We start from the raw sequence: 20,796 nt of genomic DNA, 5'->3' as shown, positions 1-20,796 counted from the left end.
ATATTGTTTAACTTTACTACATCCAAAAATCAGGTAAGTCATGTGTTTTATCTCATTTAATCCTTAAACTGCAGCCATAGCTGGTAAACGACAAAGTAAGGATTCAAGTTTGATTGCCTATACTCTTTCCTATCTTTGTGACTGGAGTTAGAATTTAATGCCAAACACTGAAATAAAGAAAAAGCGTCTCTAAGATCATCAGGAAGAAGAGAATTCTGGGAAAATGTCAGCTGACTCTCTTTCATTCTCAATTCCAATTCATCTTTGTCTTCTGAGCCAAAGGGCTAAACAAACTTCTACATCTATCTATCTACAAATGCATATATTTTATAAATAATATATGCATATATAAGTTATATATGCATATTTATTATAAAACAAATCCAAAAGTTCATATTGATGCCTACAATTCCAACTCAAAGCCTCAGGTTTCTTTCTAGTCTTCTCCCTTTTCATGCTTCTATAATGCTTCTCTAACATTGAAAAACCTGACTCACATTATAATCAATACTTTTACTTATTATTTGATCACTTTACTTATTTGTTCCATGTTCCCAGTCTCCCAGTGAAGGCAGCCATCTCATTCCATGGCCTCTGCACTCATTGTAAGCTGCTTCCTAGGCTGTCAGAGGCCTCCTTCATGGGTACCTCTCCGTATTCACCTCCCACTTGCCTCCTTGGTCACTGGCCACACTGACGAATCCTCATGGCCCACTCTCACTGTCCCAGTCCTTTGCTGCTAGGCACATTGTTGCCTCTTCACCAACGCCTGCCCTTACCACCCTGCTTCCTTGGTCACTGAGGACACTGATGCCTCAGGACGACATCTCCTTCCCCATCTCCTCTTCCTCACCTGTCTGCCACCCTGATCTCCTGCCCTGCCACTCTGCTTTGTAGTCTCTGGCACACAGATCCCTCCAGGAAGTGGAGGACAGCAAAGGATGAAGGAAAGGAAGAGAGAGAGAGCATGGAAGTAAAGAGAGAAGAATAAAGAGGGAAGGAGAGGGAAGAGAAGAAGAATGGAAGAGAGAAGCAGTAAGGAAAGAATTCAAAAGTGGGGAAAACTGTAGGGAAGGGAAGGGAATGGAGAAGAAAAGGAAGGTAACAGAATCTTAAAAAACAACAAATAAAGCCAGAAGGGAAAATTCTAGATGAGGAACATAAATATTCAAGCAAAGGCCCTGCTATAAATGTAGAAATATCTGTTTATTCATGTAAACTTTCCCATGGCTTCTCATCACATTTAGACTGTGAACTAAAGCCCTTATTTGGGCTTATGACAAACTCCAGAGAACTTATAAACTCTAATATCACTTTAAAGTAATACTTCAATAACACTTTAGAACTCTAATATCATTTGATTCAACTTTCAAAGAAGAAAATACTTCCAGTGATTACACTTGGAATTGCTTTAAAAACACACACCATTTTTTGGAAAATGGACATTTTTCTAAGTATTTAATTTTAAAATAGAGAATAACTATTGACTTTGAATACTTATTATAATTCCAGTCATTTAATAATTAATTAATTTTAGCAGTAGTATTTTAAGACTGTTACCTTTTACTCATGTAATTATAAAAACATCTTCATTAATTTTTTTAAAATTATAAACAACATATTTTAAATTGTGTTTAATTAGTATTAGTTAAAGACTGGTTGGATTCATCTAGCTTAAATTTTTATGTAAAATTATATAGACTAGAAAAAGGAAAACAGTAAATTCTTGTTATATAGTATATCATATATTATAAACCATGGTATAGTATAGTATATTATATAGTATATGTTAAAATATCTTTTACATGCTACCTGAGACTTTTTATTACAGAAACTAATTTAGAATCATAAAGGGGATAAGAAAGGCATTAAAGGCTTTTTATGCCAATTATGTCATAATGGAGGCCTAGAAAATTTTATCAGGGACTAAGGTGGCCTAGAGTACAAGTCTCCTAATTTGAATTTCGATTCTTAGTTCACTGTGACAGCTCATTCTAATGTGTAGTGAGATCACTATTTGACCATTTGAAAGACTAAAGTGGAATACATGTACATAATTTACATTTATCTACAGAAATTTGACCACTGGGGTCATTCTCACCAGCACCACTCTGATGCATATGTATAACCATGGGAGCTAAAGCTGAAAAACATGTAAGAGACACAAGATGCCTGAGAGTCAAATGATTCACTGCCTGACTATAGAGTTTTACAGTCTACAGCCAATCCGTGAGTACATTTGCTATGCCTAATGTTTATCACTGTTTGTGTGGGTGCTGAGGAAGCAAGGTGAATATGACTTGTCTTCTCTTATTAGTATTTCAATGTATCTGGAAGACTACCAAAAATAATAGAGAAGCAGTTGGTGTATGACTAGATGCTTGGACTTTGTTTCTAAATACTGCTTTCTGGTTTTGCTTCTGTCACTTCAGGCCAAGTACTAATGGTAAAATCCTTTACATTCTCCAAGTCCCAGCTTTGTCATCTTCAAAATGAGAACAATAATATTCACACTGATGGCTCACAATAAATTAATGAGAATAAAACAAACAACGTGGATAATTATGAGAGAAAAGTAAGATCATTTTACAAGGTGATTTCATAGTTTTGGGTTTTAAATTTCGTTTTCAGAAGGTGACCCGTTAGCTTACATAGCACTTGGATTTTGCAAACAACTTAAGCATGGGCCATCTCATTTAATATTCCAAAAACTTTTGTAGTAAAATAGGTCTCATTTTCTGAAACGCTTGGATTTGAACACCCAAAGATTAAATATGTAGTCAACAAAAAAACTGGGCAAGACCTAGGTTTTCTTACACCAAACCAACTGCTCTTTTCTATGCTTCTATTCAGAGAATCATTGTTTTATAGGGTAGACCTTAATACCACTAGAAATAAAAAGTCACTTAACCTAACTATAGTGATTTTCTATATTCCTCCAGGGAAAACTGATTACTCTGTAAGTACACAATTATTTAATGTTAATAACCCCAAAGTACTTCTAGCAATTTCCAAAGAGTTAATTCACTGGCATTTTCACAATTCAAATACAAAAATGTAATAGCTTAGTAATTCAGAATAATATAGCCTACACTGCTCTATTTCTAATAACCCTCTGAATGTGCTTTCTATTTGCAAATTCACGTTCCATTTCATCTCTCTCCAACTCCGTTCTAAAGCTTTGATTTGAGTGTTTATCTGTCTGATTCTGCAATGTTTCTTATTCTTTGAAGAAAGAATACATGTCTTATTCATTAACTGGAGTTGAAGGCAGTGAGGTCTCCCCGATCTCTTATTTGTAAACTTTTAGTTTTGCACCTAGGATAATGTTTGCACATAATGAAAAAGAAAGCTACTATTCATTGAGCAATCATACGTATAAAGATGTGTTTCATAAATGAGCTCAATCCTTATGACAACACTATGAAGGAGATACTATTGTTATTATTCCTATTGTATAGATAAGAACACTGAGGCTCAGAAAGTTTAAGCAATGTCCCCATGTTCAGAGGGCTTGTAAGCTTAAAACAGGATTTTAGCCCAGGCCATCTAACTCCAAAGTCTTTGCTTTTAGCTTCCATGCTACATTACTTCCTATGGTAGGCAATTATTACTTATTTATCAGATGTAAGAAATATTGTTTAAAACTGAAACTGCTCAAACCAAAGCCAGGCCTGGTTGGTTGGTTTCTGCATTTGTTTGATCTAAAAATTTGATTAAAGAAAAACTGAGAGCTAAAATGAATAGGGGAATTTGGATACTTTGTGTCAGATTCAATAGAGCGTGTACACATCACACCTTAGGAGTTGATAAAACACATTTCTAACCTAATGTAATAAGAAAATTGCCTGAATCACAGTAGCACATTTTGAAGTTCGCCACATTTCTGTAGATATTATTTATTACCTTAATACCTTAAATAAAGACTACAACATCTGCACCCCACACCCACATCCCTTGAAAGGAGATTATTATCATTTGCATTTATTTTTGCTCTTTTTGTAACGTGCTTACCCATCCTTCTGAGAAACAGATGTGCAAAAATGATTTTGAGTACCCTTCTTCCAATGATAATACTGTTGTTCCCCTGAGTTTTCTTTGCCACAGTTCACACCTTGGCCTCAGAAATCACATGAATTTATTTTATTTCTGGCTGTGGGATTCTGAGAAAGTGCTCAGGTAACCAAATGGGAAGTGATGCCCTACCTGAGCGTTTCAATGGAAGAAGTAAAGAAATCTGCCTGTTTCTGCATGGTGTTTCTTACCTTGCATTTTGGGGCCTTTTGGTTTGCTCTGGGTTGTTCTCAACTCTCTTTTTCTTCAGTACAGTTGGGTTTGAATAATGACTTGGGGCCTTTCCCCTCCTCCAGATCAGGTACACTTCACACAAAAATTCTGATAACAGTTGGAATAAGGGAAGAAAAAGAAGAACACATTTGATGCTCTCCCTCTTTGTATAGTTAGAAATACCTGGTACTAATGCTACCTGGCTCTCCTTTTCTTCTTGTGCTTGTGGGAAGGTCAAGATTCAGAAAAATCATAGTTCAATCCCAGCTCTAGTACTTGCTATTCTAACACCATGGGAAAGTTACTCTTAAAAAAGTGTTCTGGGGCTTCCCTGGTGGCACAGTGGTTGAGAGTCCGCCTGCTGATGCAGGGGACGCGGGTTCGTGCCCCGGTCCGGGAGGGTCCCGCATGCCACAGAGCGGCTGGTCCCGTGAGCCATGGCCGCTGGGCCTGCGCGTCCGGACCCTGTGCTCCGCAACAGGAGAGGCCACAACAGTGAGAGGCCCGCGTACCTCAAAAAAAAAAAAAAGGTGTTCTAAAATCCAAATTCATTGAGATTTCTAAAGGTAGTCAACTGCTGGGAATGGTCCATTCTTGACAGCACACAGCTGATTATAATAGCCTATGAGGATACCTTGCAAGTTTCCAAGTTTCTGATAGGCAGAATCCTGTTGTTAATTTTCTGTCTAAGAATAGATTCACCCACCAGTGACTCTACGTAGCAAAAATTACTCTTTCCATAAGAAAAAAATTACACATGTATAAAATATGCTGTAGTGAAAGAGCTTGGTGGAACATAGATTAAATGTCAACTTACTGGCCATGTAACTTTTGGGCAAGTGATACCATCTACCTCCTCCTCTTTTGACACAAATAAAATCACACAATTTTTGAGTTCTCTAGCAGTGTTCCTGCTCTTTTTCTAAATTAGGAATTACTTACACTTGCACATTATAGGAAAATGGTGCGATCTGTTTCACACCTGTAATTTGTCAGTGCATTTCCATGAAATGCCTTTATGTGCCGATTTAACAATCATAATTTAAGTTTAGAGCTTGCCTTTTAACGCTTTTTGTTATGGTTTCATACAAAATTTAACTCCATGTTTTTTAGCATTTTGAATTAGTCAGTTCTGCAGTTTGCTCACATGTCACTCCCTCTAGCAGGATTGTTTCCATTATCAATGAGACTTTATGGGCAGCCCACAAATCATTATGTGGTTTGGCACAAACTCTTAGGTTAATGAGATAAATTTGATTTCCCTTGGTCTTTTTATATCTAAACTGTCTTTTCTCAGAGTCATATTTGTGAAAATGATTTGGCTCAGATAATCTGTTTAAAAACATGAAGGTAACATGCCCCTTAGGTGAGGATGATTAGGAGTATAGAGATCATGCAATTAAGTTTAATTGGATTAAGTGGAACAGACTGACTTTCATAATTAATTTAGTCTCATGACTGGTCTTTGGGGGGACTATCTCAGATGAAAAAGATGATTGTGGCAAAAGAGCATAAATTACTGCAAGATATAAACCAAACCACAGATGATCCAGGTATCGGAGTAAGTGATTATAGCAAAGGTATAGGATATAAGATCAATATACAAATGTGCGTAGTTTTCTTATATACCAGCAATGAACAATTAGAATTTGAAATTTAAAAATCTAGTAACATTTACATTGGCACCAAAAAATGAAATACTTAGGCATAAATCTAAAAAAAATATTTGTGGTAAATCTATGTAGGAAATTATAAAACTCTGATGAAAGAAAGAACAAAACTGAGATATTTTGTATTAATGGATTGCAAGACTCGATATTCCTAATGTTCAATTTTTCCCAAGTTGATCTATAGATTCAATGCAATCTCAAAATCAAAATCAATTTGTGGATATCAACAAATTGTTTTTAAAGTTATATAGAGAAGCAAAAAGGACCCAGAATAGGCAACACCATATTGAAGAAGAACCAAGACGGAGGACTGACACTATCACACTACAGTAACCTACAGTAAAGCTACAGTAACCAGGGCAGCATAGTGTTGGCAAAAGATTAATGACATACAGATCATTGGAACAGAATATACATCCCAGAAATAGACCCGCACAAATACACTCAACTGAGTTTTGGGAAAAGAGTAAGGGAAATTCAGTGGAGAAAGGATTTGGTACCCAAACAACTGGATACTGACATCCTCCCTAAAAAAAGAATCTAGACAAAGATGTTACAGTTGTCACAAAAGTGAACTCAAAATGAATCATAGATCTAAATGTAAAATGCAACACTATAAGATTCTGAGAAAAATAGCATGGTAGAAAATCTCAGCGACCTTGGGTTTAGCAATAACTTTTCAGATACAACACCAAAAACACCATCTGTAAAAGAAAAAAGTAATAAGTTGGATATAATTAAAATCTTCTGCTCTACTGAAGACACTGTAGAGAAAATGAAAAATTAAGCTACAGACTAGAGAAAATATTTGCAAGACACATATCTGATAAAGGACTTGTATCCAAAATATACCAACAACTCTTAAAACTAAACAATAAGAAAACAAACAACCCACTTGAAAAATGGGCAAAACTCTGAACAGACACCTCCCCAAAGAAGATATATAGATGATAAATAAGCATATAAAAGGATGCTCAACACTATTTGTCATTATGGACTTATAGGTTAACATAACAATGAGGTACCATTACATAGCTATTGTAATGGCAGAAATAGAGAAAACTGACAATACCAAACGCTGATGAGGATGTGGAGAAACAAGAGCATCCATTCATTGCTGTGGGGATGGTACAGACACTTTGGAAAATAGTTTGGAAGTTTTATACAAAATGAAATGCAGTCTTACCATACAATTCAGCAATCACCTTTAAGTATTTGGCTAATTGAATTGAAACCTTTTATCCACACAAGAAGTGTAGAGTACATCAATGTTTATAGTGGCTTATTGGTATTTCCCCAAACTGGAAGCAACCAAGTTGTCTTTCCATAGGTGAATGGATAAACAAACTGTGATATATCCAGGCAATAGACTACTATACAGCAATTTAAAAAAAAGGAGCTATCAAGCCAAGAAAAAGCACAGAGAATACTTAAAGGCATGATGGTAAGTGAAGGAAGTCCAGCCTGTCTAAAAAGTCTACATAACTGTATTATTCCAATTATATGACATTCTGGTAAAAGCAAAATTATAGATAGTAAGACTGTCATGGTTGCTAATTGTTCAAGGGGAAGTGGAAGGGATGAATATGTGAAGCACAGGAAATTTTTAGGACAAACTATTCTGTGTGAAACTGTAATAAGGGATTCATGACATTATGAATTTGTCAAATCCCATAGACATTTACATCACAAAATCAAGCTTTAATATATGCAAATTAAAAAGAAATCATTTAGGAAGTTGGGCATCCCAGGAAAGAATAAGACTATTACAAGAGAATCTAAAAATATTAAAAACATACAAAAAAAACTCATTGAAGGGAGTAGGGAATAGTGTGTGACATAAGTAACTTGGGAAATGAAAGAAGTCTGTAAAATAAGAGGCAGAAGGGACTGCACATAACCACTCTAGTCTGGTTGATATAGTTGTTTCCCAGGGAGTATGGGTTAACAATTCTGATACTGCTATATGCGTATACCGGAAATAGACAATTAAGTAAATGAATGGCAGAAGCCAGGTTTTCTACTTTTGGTGTGGAAGGTTACAGATCAAGGAGAGGTAGGCTAGAATAATCTATGTGGTAATAGAAAATAGTTGGAGACTTCAGTAAGAACTCATGTTTAATATAAATACAAACACAGTAATATTTATAGATATGAGTATATGCAGAGGTTAGCATACAAACATATATTTCTTTGCTCCGACAACTGAGGGGGACTGAAAAATGACACCCTGGTAGCAAAGAAGACACCTAGCACTCAGAACTTGGTTTCTAATACCATTCCCCAATAAAAAGAAACAATAATTCTTCAAGAAATGGCTGATTCTAGAATTGGGGCAGAAAATATACAAGATAAGCCTGTAGCATCTTGTAGAGTCTGGAGCATCTCATAGTGCCAGAAATAAAGAATTTCTAAACAAATAGGCAAACAAAACATGAGCCAACTGAAAAAGTTCTGTTATGGGTTAAATTGTATCTCCCCAAAATTCATACATTGAATTTCTAACACCCAGTACCTCAAAAAATGTGATCTTACTCAGAAATAAGGTGGTTGCAGATGTAATTAGTTAAGATGAAGTCTTACTGGAACGAAATGGGCCCATACTTCAATATGACTGTTGTCCTGATAAAAAGGAGGTATTTGGATAGCTATAAGGGAACAAACACATGCTACCTTAAAGAGCAGGGAATTTTGTTCAGTTTTAGTTGGACTAATGGCAAGACCAAAGAAGATACATATCTTTTTTTCACCAAAAATTCATACTTCCTCAAAGAGGATTTAATTTGCTCAAAAAGAGCACTCTTATTGTGTACAGTTTCAGCCAAGCCAGGTCAAAGTGGATGTCTTCTCTTATTTCAAATCCATCCTTATTTGCTCTCATCACCTGCATGAATCTTCAGTTGAATAAACTGTGGCCAAGAATACATGTTTTATTTTGGATAATTAGCAACCTAAAGCCTGGCAGTTTTTGCAGGGAAAAACCACTTTCTTGAGGTTTCTTGAGGATTCAGAGACTCTTCCTGGAGTCCAGTCAGCAGTATTCAAGCCAAGAAAACACCAATACAGTCATTTTCATTCCTATTAAACTCTTATAAATAAAATATTATTGCTCAGTTTGATCACTATCTTTGTCAGTTCAATTCAATAAACATGTTTTATGGACTCCTGTATGTTAATCAATGCTTTGTGTCCTGTGGAAAGTCAGAATCTTGCTTGGGAGGTATAAAGTTTGTAAAAAATACCTATTACACAAGCAACATATGAAAATTCTCTACAGAGAAGTATAGTCTTACTGAAAATAGGGTGTAAGCTCTCAGGATCATAGAGATATGAGGTCCTTGTGTAAAATTACTGGAATTTGTTGGAGTATAATTTTCTAATTGAGTATAAAACCTGAACTCATTTTATTGTGACAAGCTTACCAGAAATTAATATTAAATAATTGTCTCTTGAGAATGAGTTTATGCTTCCAAGGGAATCTAGAGCAGCATTTCTTCTCAGGGAAATGCAAGCATGTCCTTTTTTCCTGTTGCTTAGACAGAAGCTCTTTCTAGCAAGCAATGTCTACTTATTCCTGATGCTGTCTTCTAGTTTTCTACAATTAACCCTACCTTTGCTTTTCTTATGCGTCTCAGAAAATTCTGGGGAAAACATCTCTCTCCCTCTCTCTCTCTTCTTAACCCTTTTGTAACAGGTGCACTAAAGAGCTATGAAAATAATGTCAGAAAAGTTTCATATAATTGAATTTACCTGCTGGGCATTGAGAGACTATATGAATATCATGAGGTGAAATCCAATATCATGTGGCAGTTTAGCTATAAACAGGTATGCTTCACACTTGAGAGTGATTATAGGTATACATAGAGAGATTATAGATATGCATAGTGATACAGGATATGTTAGTTTACTCATTCACTCATCCATTTATTCGTTTACCAAACCTTTTTTAAGCTACTTAGAATGTGTAAATATCAAGTTAACTCTAACAAAGATGAATAACAAGATATTGTTCTTATTCAGGATATTCAGTCTAGTTAGAAAAACAAAAAATATCAACCAGTGATTAACATGTGATAAATGTTTGACAGAACTTTCTTCATAGGCGGTACTATAGACTGAATGTTTGTTTCCCCTCCAAAATTCATACGTTAAATCCTAACACTCAATATGATGGTATTTGGAGGTGGGGCCTTTGGGAGGTAATTTAGGTCATCAGGTTGAGCCCTCATGAGTGGGATCAGTAACCTTATAAAAGAGACCCCAGAGAGTCTTTGCGCATTCATGTGATCAAAGACAGCTATCTAACCAGACACCAACACCAAATCTACCAGGTGCCTTGATCTTGGACTTCCCAGCCTCTGGAACTCAATGAGAAATAAACGTTTGTTGCTTATAAGGCACACAGTATATGGTATTTTGTTAGAGCAGTCTGAATGGACTAAGACAGGTGGCTTTAGAAGATATAGAAGGAGGTTGAGTTGGCAGTTAGAGAGATTCTTCAGAAAGAAATAATGCTTTAGACTGAGTCTTGAAAGAAAAGTGTGAGTTGTCCAGGCTGGAGATGGGATGTGCATGGTGAGGCCTTTGTGGGGCAAAGGATTAGTGCTGTAAAACAGCCTGATGGAGAAAACCTGCTAGCAATATGGACTGGCACTCTGTCAGGGCACTTTTCATGATAAGTTGACATGATTTACACCACCATCCTGCCTGATACCTGTTTCACCTGACCGGTACTGATTCAAGGGTAGTATAGCAGATGCTGCTGGGGGTGTCTTATTCTATTCCCCTGAAGACCCTTCTACCACTGTGATTGATGTGGTCAGTATACAATCTCTCCTCCTTGGTTAAAGGCTTACACCTGCAGTCTTCTTCAGACACTTTTTCATGGGCAACTGAAGATTCTAACTGCCTCATAGGGCAAGATACAAGGTCCTAGCACTTTTACCTTAAGGCAGGACCTACTGTGTTGCAAACCATACCTCAGAGCTCCCCCTAGGTGTGAGCCTACAGCTAGGCTTTCTCAAACAGTTCTTTTTGCATAGTGTCTTCCCTTTCCTGGCTTATGCCCCTTCTACTCATACAATTTTTACCCCAAAAGCATTCTTTAATAAATCACTTTCTTAAATCTCCATCTCTGGCTCTGCTTCTATGGGACACAGCCAACACGAGTGGAGTCTGTGTTTCATTCATCTTTATGTCAAAGTACCAAAAAGTAGAGACATGTTTTAAACACTGGAAAATGAATTGTAAAGTAAATGGATCTGAAAATTATATTTAGTAGGATGCAAGCATAAATAGTAATTTGAAATAAGATAATAGTTAACATTTATTAAATATTTACTATGCTCTAGGCATCTTGTTAACTTGTTACATGTACACTCTCATTTAAGCCTCGAAAGACCCCATGAAGCAGATTGAATATTATCTACATTTTACTGATGAAGAAACCAGGGATTAGAAAAATTGATTCTTTTGCCTAAGACCATCCAGGAAGAATGACCTATACAATTCCATTTAAGGTTTTTAGTATGTGTGTGCTGGTGGACATCTAATCATCTGAACTTCATTAATTGAAATTTAACTGGTTTTAGAAGTGTTCAAAAGCCCTGGATGTCAAGTGTGTAACATACTTTTTAAGACACTGACAAAGGAGCTGGATGTACTATTTGAGTTATTAAAAAGACACTTTATTAACTTTATTTACATGGAAATAGTTAACATTTGCTCTAAGATTCATACTAAAAAATTGTCCTCTCCCCACCTCCTCTCCCAAACATGGGGTAACAGCACATTGTTCACAGGCAGAACCCTGAGTGTCAGTTTGGCATCTGGATTATGTAAGGCATAATTGGATTTACTCTATGCAATTAGAATTGGGAGTTTTTTGCTGCCGAAGCACTACCTTGCAGTTTTCGCCTGGAAACGAATGTTAAGCATTTTGTTTGGTACTTGGAAAATCTGCCTTGACAGTGCTTCATAATAGAACCAATTATCAGGTGTGCTGTTACACATAGCCTACCAGACCCCAATTTAAACAGAAAGTAGTAACAATTTCTTTTGTAAAATCGTCTCCATAACACTTAAAATCAACCATAATGTGAAGACCTACATGCTTATCAAGGCGACAACAAGGGACCAAGAATACTTGTTGTATAAATATGTATTTCGAGGTTGAGATGATTGAATTGCCAACTAAAGAGAATGACAGATATTAACATCCTCTTCCAAAGCCGGTTCATGCTGCATTTATTTAATAGCTATTACCACAGTTAAACTTATATTCTGCCTGTATTATTTCTCTAAATGAGAAAAATAATTTTATTGACAGAAGGCTATTATCCTTTTACATTCTGAAAAAAAACATATTTTGATCTTCTTTTGTACATTTACTTATGTGAGCATTTAAAGAAAAACTGCCCATTTACTACAGAAGCAAGTAGAAATACATGATAGGTACATGAAATTAAACACAATAATGAAATGTATTATTAATTTCTCTATATCATATGCAAGCAACATTCCCCTGAAAATTACTGGATAATTTGTGCATATGATTACTTATGGATCACAAGGGACTATAGCATTGAGGAATATTTCTCAAATGCATATAAGCAAGCCAGTGCTTAAAGACTTATCTGGCCTCACTTTCTGAGATTTTGATTCAGTGGATTTGAAGTGAGAGCCAGAAACATGTATTTTTGTTTTTATTTTTAAACTCTCTAGGTGATTCACATGAATAGCCATATTAAAAACCAATAGCTTAGTGCTTAGTATATGAATTTATAAATATTTTCAGATATGTTAATAAATGTGCTACATACTCTGAATACTAAAATATGCAATTATCAACATACCTGAAAGTAATTATGAATATATTTATAGAATATACTGTTCAACTTTGAATTGAGGGAAGTCTTTCTTGTTTTTATTTATATATTGAACAGGTTTTGAGTATTGATCTTAGGCATTTTTAAAATAGTATCTTATGGCTGGAAGAGATTCCAAAATCTTGACATGCCAATTCTGATTCTATCACCTCAAGACAAAAGTATTTTCAGGTTTCAGGATCCAGTAAATCCCATGCTGACTGTAAGATCCTGATTATTTTAGTGAGCTGAAGTGAGGTGGCTAAGGAAAGCAGGAGAAAATGCAGTTTATCTTAGAGCAATGGGCATAAAGCTAGCATATGTTTACACCTGGGAGGACATGACAACATTCCAAGTTTCAGGGATACGAATAGTAGTGAGGGATTCAATGCCCAGGTTCTCATCTTCTATAAGTACTTTTGCCTACAACTTATCTGTCTGTGCCTACATCGTTATGCAGATTCACATTTTCCATCTCCTGTTTAAAAATCACCATTCTCACACTTCACACAAAAATGGAAAACCTCTATCTACTTCTAATTTATTATAGTAGATTGTGCTGGGATGTAAAAATCTCAGAGGCGCCAAAGGAACAATTCACAATATTGATGTAGGTGTTGAGAAAATGAATGATTTGAATAACTGTGTAACAAATCCTTTTGCAAATCAGTTGTTTTTCAATTTTTTATTTGAACAATATTAATGGAAGATCAAATTGATTTGTCAGTTCACAGCTCATTAATAATAATTTTTGATGATAGGTGACCATGTAATTTGGGGATATAACAGGGGTAGTTCAAACACCTGAACAACAAACTTTTTCCTTTCCATCTACTTGTTAATGTGAACAAGGGATATCATCATTTACATCTATTAAAATTTCTTGAGAGTTCTTCTTGATCCATGTGTTATTAAAAGTCTGTTGTTTAATCTCCATGTATTTGGGGATTTTCCAATTATTTTTTTATTATTGATTTCATTCCATTGTGGTCTGAGAGCATTCATTGCATGATTTCTATTGCTTTAAATTTGATAAAGTATGCTTTATGGCTAGAATGTGGCCTATCTTGGTGAATGTCCCAAGTGATTTTTAGAAGAATATGTATTCTGCTGTTGTTTCATGAAGTAGTCTTTAGAAGAATTATCATTTTAAAATTTTCAATTAGTGTTGCTGGTATGTAGACATATTTTTTAAGTTGATTTTGTAGGAGTAATATTTTGAAATGCACTAATTAATGCTTACAGGCTTTTTATGTTCCATATGTACAATTATGTCATCTATAAATGATGACAATTTTATTTTACTTTTCAAAACATTATAAATTTATTTCCTTTTCTGCCTTATTTTACTTCCCATATTTTCCAGTAATATGTGGAATGCAATGCTTCCAATAAATGGTCAGGGGAAAGGCTTGGAATATTTTACTGCATTAGGGATTTATTTTTGCTGTAAGCTTTTTGTAGGTATTTTAATCCAGATTAAAGATTGTATCTCATTCCTGATTTTTCCAATAGTTGTTCCAGTAGTTCTCATAGTTGTTGTTCATTGTGATATCTTTAAGCATATATGGATTCTGAATATTGTCTAATTCTGTCCTGCATCTGTCTAATGATCACACATGATTCTTCTTTTTTTATCTTAATGCGGTAAAATACATTGACTGATACTTTGAGCTATAGACAAAACTTCCAGGCAGTGAATGAAACTATTTAGTCTTGATGCATTATTCTATTCAACTACGTTACTTTTTAATATATTTTGTTATATTTCATGTAACATCTTGTGGAATATTTGTATTATTTCTTTTTTAAAAGTTTGAAAGAATTCATTGTAGAAGCCATCAGGGTCTGAACATGTGATTCCATTTATATGACATTCTGGAAAAGGAAAAAACTATGAGAAAATAAATTATATCACTGGTTGACAAAGACCAGAGTGTAGGGAATGGAATTAACTATTAAAAAGGATCTTTTGGAATGATGGGAATATTCTATATTTTGACTGATGTGGTGGTAATATGGCTGTATAGGTTTAGTCAGAACTGTACAGTCTATACTATATACTTAAAAATGAATTTTACTCTGTAAATTATCACTACATGTGATTTATAAAAGATGTTCTATGCAATTATACTTCAATATCATACTTTAGTTAATTTAAATTTTAAAAAGTACATTCAACTTGAAGAGAAGTCATTTAGAAAGGAATGTTTTGGAAGTGTTGAATTTGAATTAAAAAATGAGTTTAATCTCAGCTTTGCTTATCAGCCATGTGAACTTGGTTGAGTCATTTAACCTACCAGAGCAATATAATTTGTTAGAAGAAACTTATATCTATATCATCTAACTCTCTTAAGAACTGCATTAAATACTATTTTAAAATATCAAGGACAATGTAGGAATGCAACAAATGTCATCAGGCTTAAATGTGGCATGTTGCTAAGTATCTTCATTATCTTTTCATTTTATCTTGAATAAAAATGTTAAAAAACTCTTCACTGAGATTACCTTTTCAATTTGTAATACACGCCCGTATAAAAGAAGAAACTCTCTTTTCCTTTCTGTTTGTTTCAGTTAGCTGGATTTAAGTAATAAGATGGAATATAGCTTCTTAATTTAAAAACAATTTCTGAAGAGTAATGAAATAGGACCTTATATTCTTTCATTATTTTTTTATTCAGTACATATAAGCTGTCTACCCAGTACCCAACTTAATTCTATTATGTTTGTAACCTGATCTATGTAAAGTTTGAGTAGGAGGATATTCTTAGCACATTTTGCCCTGAATATTCCTACTTCAGAAGCCAGTCTAGCCAGATCCTTGCTTTTCTGTTTCTCCTGCAACCACAGTGATGTTATTTAGACAACCCTGGATATGGACCTACAATCTAGCCTTCAGATTTCCCTTGATTTCTGCTAATTATCCAATCCCTTTATTGATTCTAGTTGCCACAAATATTCTTTTACTAAATTTTCTCTCTTTATTTTATGCTGGCAAGTTAGTTTATGTTGCCCACTGGCAAGTTAGTTTATGTTTTATACTGGCAAGTTAGTTTATAGTTATGTTTATGTTAGTTTATGTTAGTTATTTTATACTGGCAAGTTAGTTTATGTTAATAATAACCTTGATATATACCACAGTGAACAAGAAACATCATTGTCCTCAAAGAGATTACTGTTTGAGTTGGTTAAAAAATAAGACAACCTGCTTCACAAAGTGTAATTGATGATCATCTGTCAAGTAAGCAAATATACTGAAAGAAAGATGAATAAAAAAAGACTTCCACTTGATCACGATGATGTTTCAAAAACCACGTTTACCCTCAAGACTTAAAAACAAAATGACAACTTATATGAAATAATAGTTTTCAGACACTGGACCATGGGCAGTGGAAGACAGTGATCCCAGCAAAAGAGAAACATGAGGTGGGCTCTACATGTGCCCAATGCTGACATGCAGGAAAGGCATACTAAGTGGAGCCCAGCAGTCTCCCTGCACGACGGTGTCAGAATTTGTGGAGGTCAAGTTGTCTAGAACTAATGGAGCAGAGTGCCAGAGAGAGAGAGAGAGCTGCAGACAGAGTGAGCACCATAGAACCAAAGAGAATTACTCTCAGGCCTTAACCTGTGTATTGATAAGTGCATGTGTATGAGGAAACATGAATCCAGGGAAAGACACATAGGAAGAATAAGGCAGAACAATCCCTGGTGTTCATATGGCACCAGGAATAATTTGTGTTCCGTCTAAAGTAGGAAGGCCTCCTAAAATAAGGAACATTGCTAAGAGTTCTCAGAAGGAAATTTCATCAGTAGTGGGGCATAATTTGCTCTTAATTAAATTCTTTTTTGGAACTACCTTAAAAAGCTTAAAAACAGGCTTGGAAATAATTAATCAAATTGTCTCTGAGAAAACCATAATTCAAAAGAGTCATGTACTACAATGTTTATTGCAGCTCTATTTACAATAGCCAGGACATGGAAGCAACCTAAGTGTCCATCGACAAATGAATGGATAAAGAAGATGTGGCACATATATACAATGGAATATTACTCAGCCATAAAAAGAAACAAATTGAGTTATTTCTCGTTTTTTTGTGACCACCTAGAGGGGTGAGATAGGGAGGGTGGGAGGGAGACACAAAAGGGAGGAGATATGGGGATATATGTATATGTATAGCTGATTCACTTTGCTATAAAGCAGAAACTAACACACCATTCTAAAGCAATTATACCCCAATAAAGATGTTAAAAAAAAATTGTTCCCAAGTAACTTAACTGCACAACAAAATGAAGCCTCAAAATATTTAGAGGAATAAACACACACACACGCACACACAAACACAGCTCCAACGCTCAAAACAGAATTCTCGGTTTCATTCAATAAAGTTAACAAGTATGAAAAATGAGAAAATATGACCCATGATGAGAAGAAAAATCAGTTAATAGAAGTAGAACTAGATTTGACACAGATAATAGAATTAGAAAATAGGAATGATAAAAAGGCTATTACAAATGTATTCCATATGTTCAAGTAAATAGTGGAAAAGCATGTGCATGCTAAGGGGAGAAATGAAAGATATAAAAATATCCAGATCAAATCATTAGAGATGAAAAATAAAATACCTGAGATGAAAAATATACAAGATCAAGAGAGTAGACACTACTCAACATTAGTGAATTTAAAGACATGGAAACAAAATATATCCAAAATGACAAACAGAAAAAAAGCTTGAAGAATAAAATAAACAGAGAATCAGTGATCTGTGACAAAATATTAAACAACCTAAGGTACATGTACTTACAATCTCACATAATTGTGAAGTCAGCTGGATGGTAAGCTGAAGGTTGGCTGATGTAGAATTATTTCACATGAGATGACCCATCTCTGGCCTACATGGGCTTTCATTCTCCAGCAAGATAGCCCAGGCTTGCTCAAATGATGGCTCCAAGAAAGTGAACAGGAATGTGCAACACCTCTTCACGCCTACACTTAGACCACGTCGCTGTCACTTAGGCCTCACTATTTTTGCCAATACAAGTCCAAGGCCATCCTGGACTGAATGAGGTGGGGAAGCGGACTCCAGCTTTTGATGACATCGTATTCCAGGAGTTGTTGTTGGTACAACAGCAGATTTGGGACATTTTAAAATAATCTTATCATATATGTTTTAATAATAATAATCACCCAGTCCATGTTATGATGAGTGGCACTTTGTGGTCTCAATGATATTCTCCAGCTTCTGTTTGAAACAATAAATAGGTGGTTCAGACATAGAGAAAAGTCCTGGTCTCATTGATACTTTCATTTTCTGAGAGTTTATCCTGTGGATACATTTCCACTTTGAGTGGGAACTGCGCTCTCCACATTTTTCCCTAATATTTCATACCCCTCTCTACTTAGAGTGTTGTTGTACCCTGAGATACTTTCTAATTTTCATATTATCTAGCTATTTTGTAAACTGAAATTCTGTATTGCTCAAACAAACATGCAACCAATATTTGATTTGGGAATAATTAGATGGCATTTTAGTTTCTTTCCTAAGCAAAACCACTTTGAGTATAAAGTACTGCAGAAATGAATTGTCTGAACAATATATAACATTCCAATGGAATGCTGCAGTGAGCTGATAGCTCGTGACTCAGATCTCTGAATGCCAAAACCCTCTAGGCTTGCCTTGAAAAGCTCTGTATATACTATCATTCATGCACTGTAGAAAGATAAAATAGAAGAGCCCAAGAGTTTCCTATAATTATAAAATTTATTCTCTTTTTCTAAAAATAAAACCATTTGGAAAAGGAGTTTGAACATTTGGGAGAAATAACAGATTTAAAGACTTAATTGGTTCTTTATTAGGATGTTATTTTCAGAGAGCTCTTATAATATTTCTTCATTGAGTGTTCTAAAATGGAGAGAACTGACAATCCACAAATGCTGAATAATTTGTCAATGTGGGAGAATTAGCAAAGAGATATTTTAATTATTATTTGAATATATATTACTTATTGTTTAACTTTAAAATATTTGAGCTACAAACATTTCACTGTGATTAAATCTAATGTATCTAATGGACTAATGGATCTAAACTCACATTTCCGACACCCAGCTGCAGAGTGTCATAGACATTGATTTGTTTAGCTATCCATTGCCTTTGAATATCTTATTTTCCTTAATTGCCCAGTTTGTGAATCGTGTCTTTGCAAGAGAGAAAACAGAAAGCTCAAGTAGCCAGGCTCCTATCAAAGTGGGATTCACACACTGTGACTTAGGTTTTACCATCAGATGAACTGACAAAACAGATTTAACATGAGAGAATAAATGATGAATTGACAAAATAGATTTAAATATGAGAGAATAAATCTTCTAACAAATGTATTGTAAAATCCACTGGATTCTTTAAGGGAGATAAGTCTATTTTCTACCTGAAATGCAGTTTTAGTTGGTGTCCTATATTTTTATTTGCTAATCTGGCAACCCTATTGCTTGGGCATTTCTGACCATTTAGCCTCCTGACTCTGTGAGCTACCTAAAATAACTTTACAAAATTGCTTTTGCTTAAACTAACTAGAGTTAATTTCATTACTTACTAAATAAAGTTGTGATAACAAAGTCTCTTTGATATAGTATAGAAAGAACCTAAAGAGTTACAGAAATAGGAATACCTGAGTAGACTGCAAATGGAACCCACTTATCCTCTCTTCATCAAGGCAACAGGAATTACACTGTTCAGTGATGGCTAGCATCATTGAGAAGGGCTGTAGTTTCTCTCCTTTGTAAGCTAAGAATACAGTCGGAAGGTGGTGCCTTGAAATTGACTTTATGATTTTAATGGAGATCATGGACCTTGAGGCAGCAGAGGCCTCTTTGTCACTGTGGCTCTGAAATCTACTTGAGTAATTATACTCACCTGGCCACTAGCTACTAGCGTTAAGTGCTACAAAGTGGGTGTAGTTATGCACGGAGGTTTCAGAGCCAGGGCGGCAAACAGAATGACCCAGGCCACAGTGATCTTTGGCTGTGGCTAATTTACCATTGGTCCCTAGCAACAAAGGAGATGGGATATAAGAAAAATTTCTTTCGGCAAAAAGATCTAACTGGACTCATTATTAAAGAGTCAGAGAATCTTGATAATTTCTAAAATGCAGTTTGGAAAAGGGAAGTTTGAATAACCTTAAGGGACGAGTCTAGAATAATATTGCACAAACATTTTATAAACCTTCCAGCTATCTTTGTCCAAGAGGCCCTATGCCTATTTCCTAGGGTAATTGTGCTTAGAGTCAAGTCCACAGAATACTCAGTGATTGATACTGATTCTGAACTGACACTTTTTTCAGGTTTAACTGGGTAAAACTGTGGCTTACAGGTTTCTGGGGGTTAGGAGGTAAATGGAGTTTGGCCCAAGTCTCCCTCAAAGTGGCTCAATCCATCTATAAATAAATTCTGTTTATATCTCTATTTCTAATGTACGGTTAGAAGAAATATAATCAGCAACTGATGGTATCTACATTGGCTCTTTGACTTATGGGATGGTATAACTAACCAAGTGGAAACTTCTGGACTATATCTTTTCATATCAAAATAGTAAGCCAAAATCAAGACTGCACCTCTAGTAAAATGTAAAAATTGGTTCCAGCATCAAAAACTTGAAAGGTTCAGGGTTCATGATTTTGTTTATTTTCAAGCCTCCCTAACTCTGGGATCTGCTAGTTTATAGTACCCAAGGATACAGCACAGTTCCAGTTAATTGGCAGCTAAAACTTCTGCCTGGTTATTTCAGACTTCCTGGCACTGGAATAAAAAGGAATAAAAAGATTATTGTGTTGGATGGGTAATTGATTTTGATTATCAAAGGGATATAACCAATCTGGGAAGAAAGCCTACAAGTAAACCCAATCTGGGAAGAAAGACTACAAGTAAACCCAGAGAATCCTCTAAGGTACTTTCAAGTTCTGTCATGTCTTTTGGAAAAGTTAAT

The sequence above is a fragment of the Phocoena phocoena genome, chromosome 5 (genome assembly GCF_963924675.1).
Source record: "Phocoena phocoena chromosome 5, mPhoPho1.1, whole genome shotgun sequence".
Lineage (NCBI taxonomy): Eukaryota > Metazoa > Chordata > Mammalia > Artiodactyla > Phocoenidae > Phocoena > Phocoena phocoena.
This window is presented reverse-complemented; position numbering follows the sequence as displayed.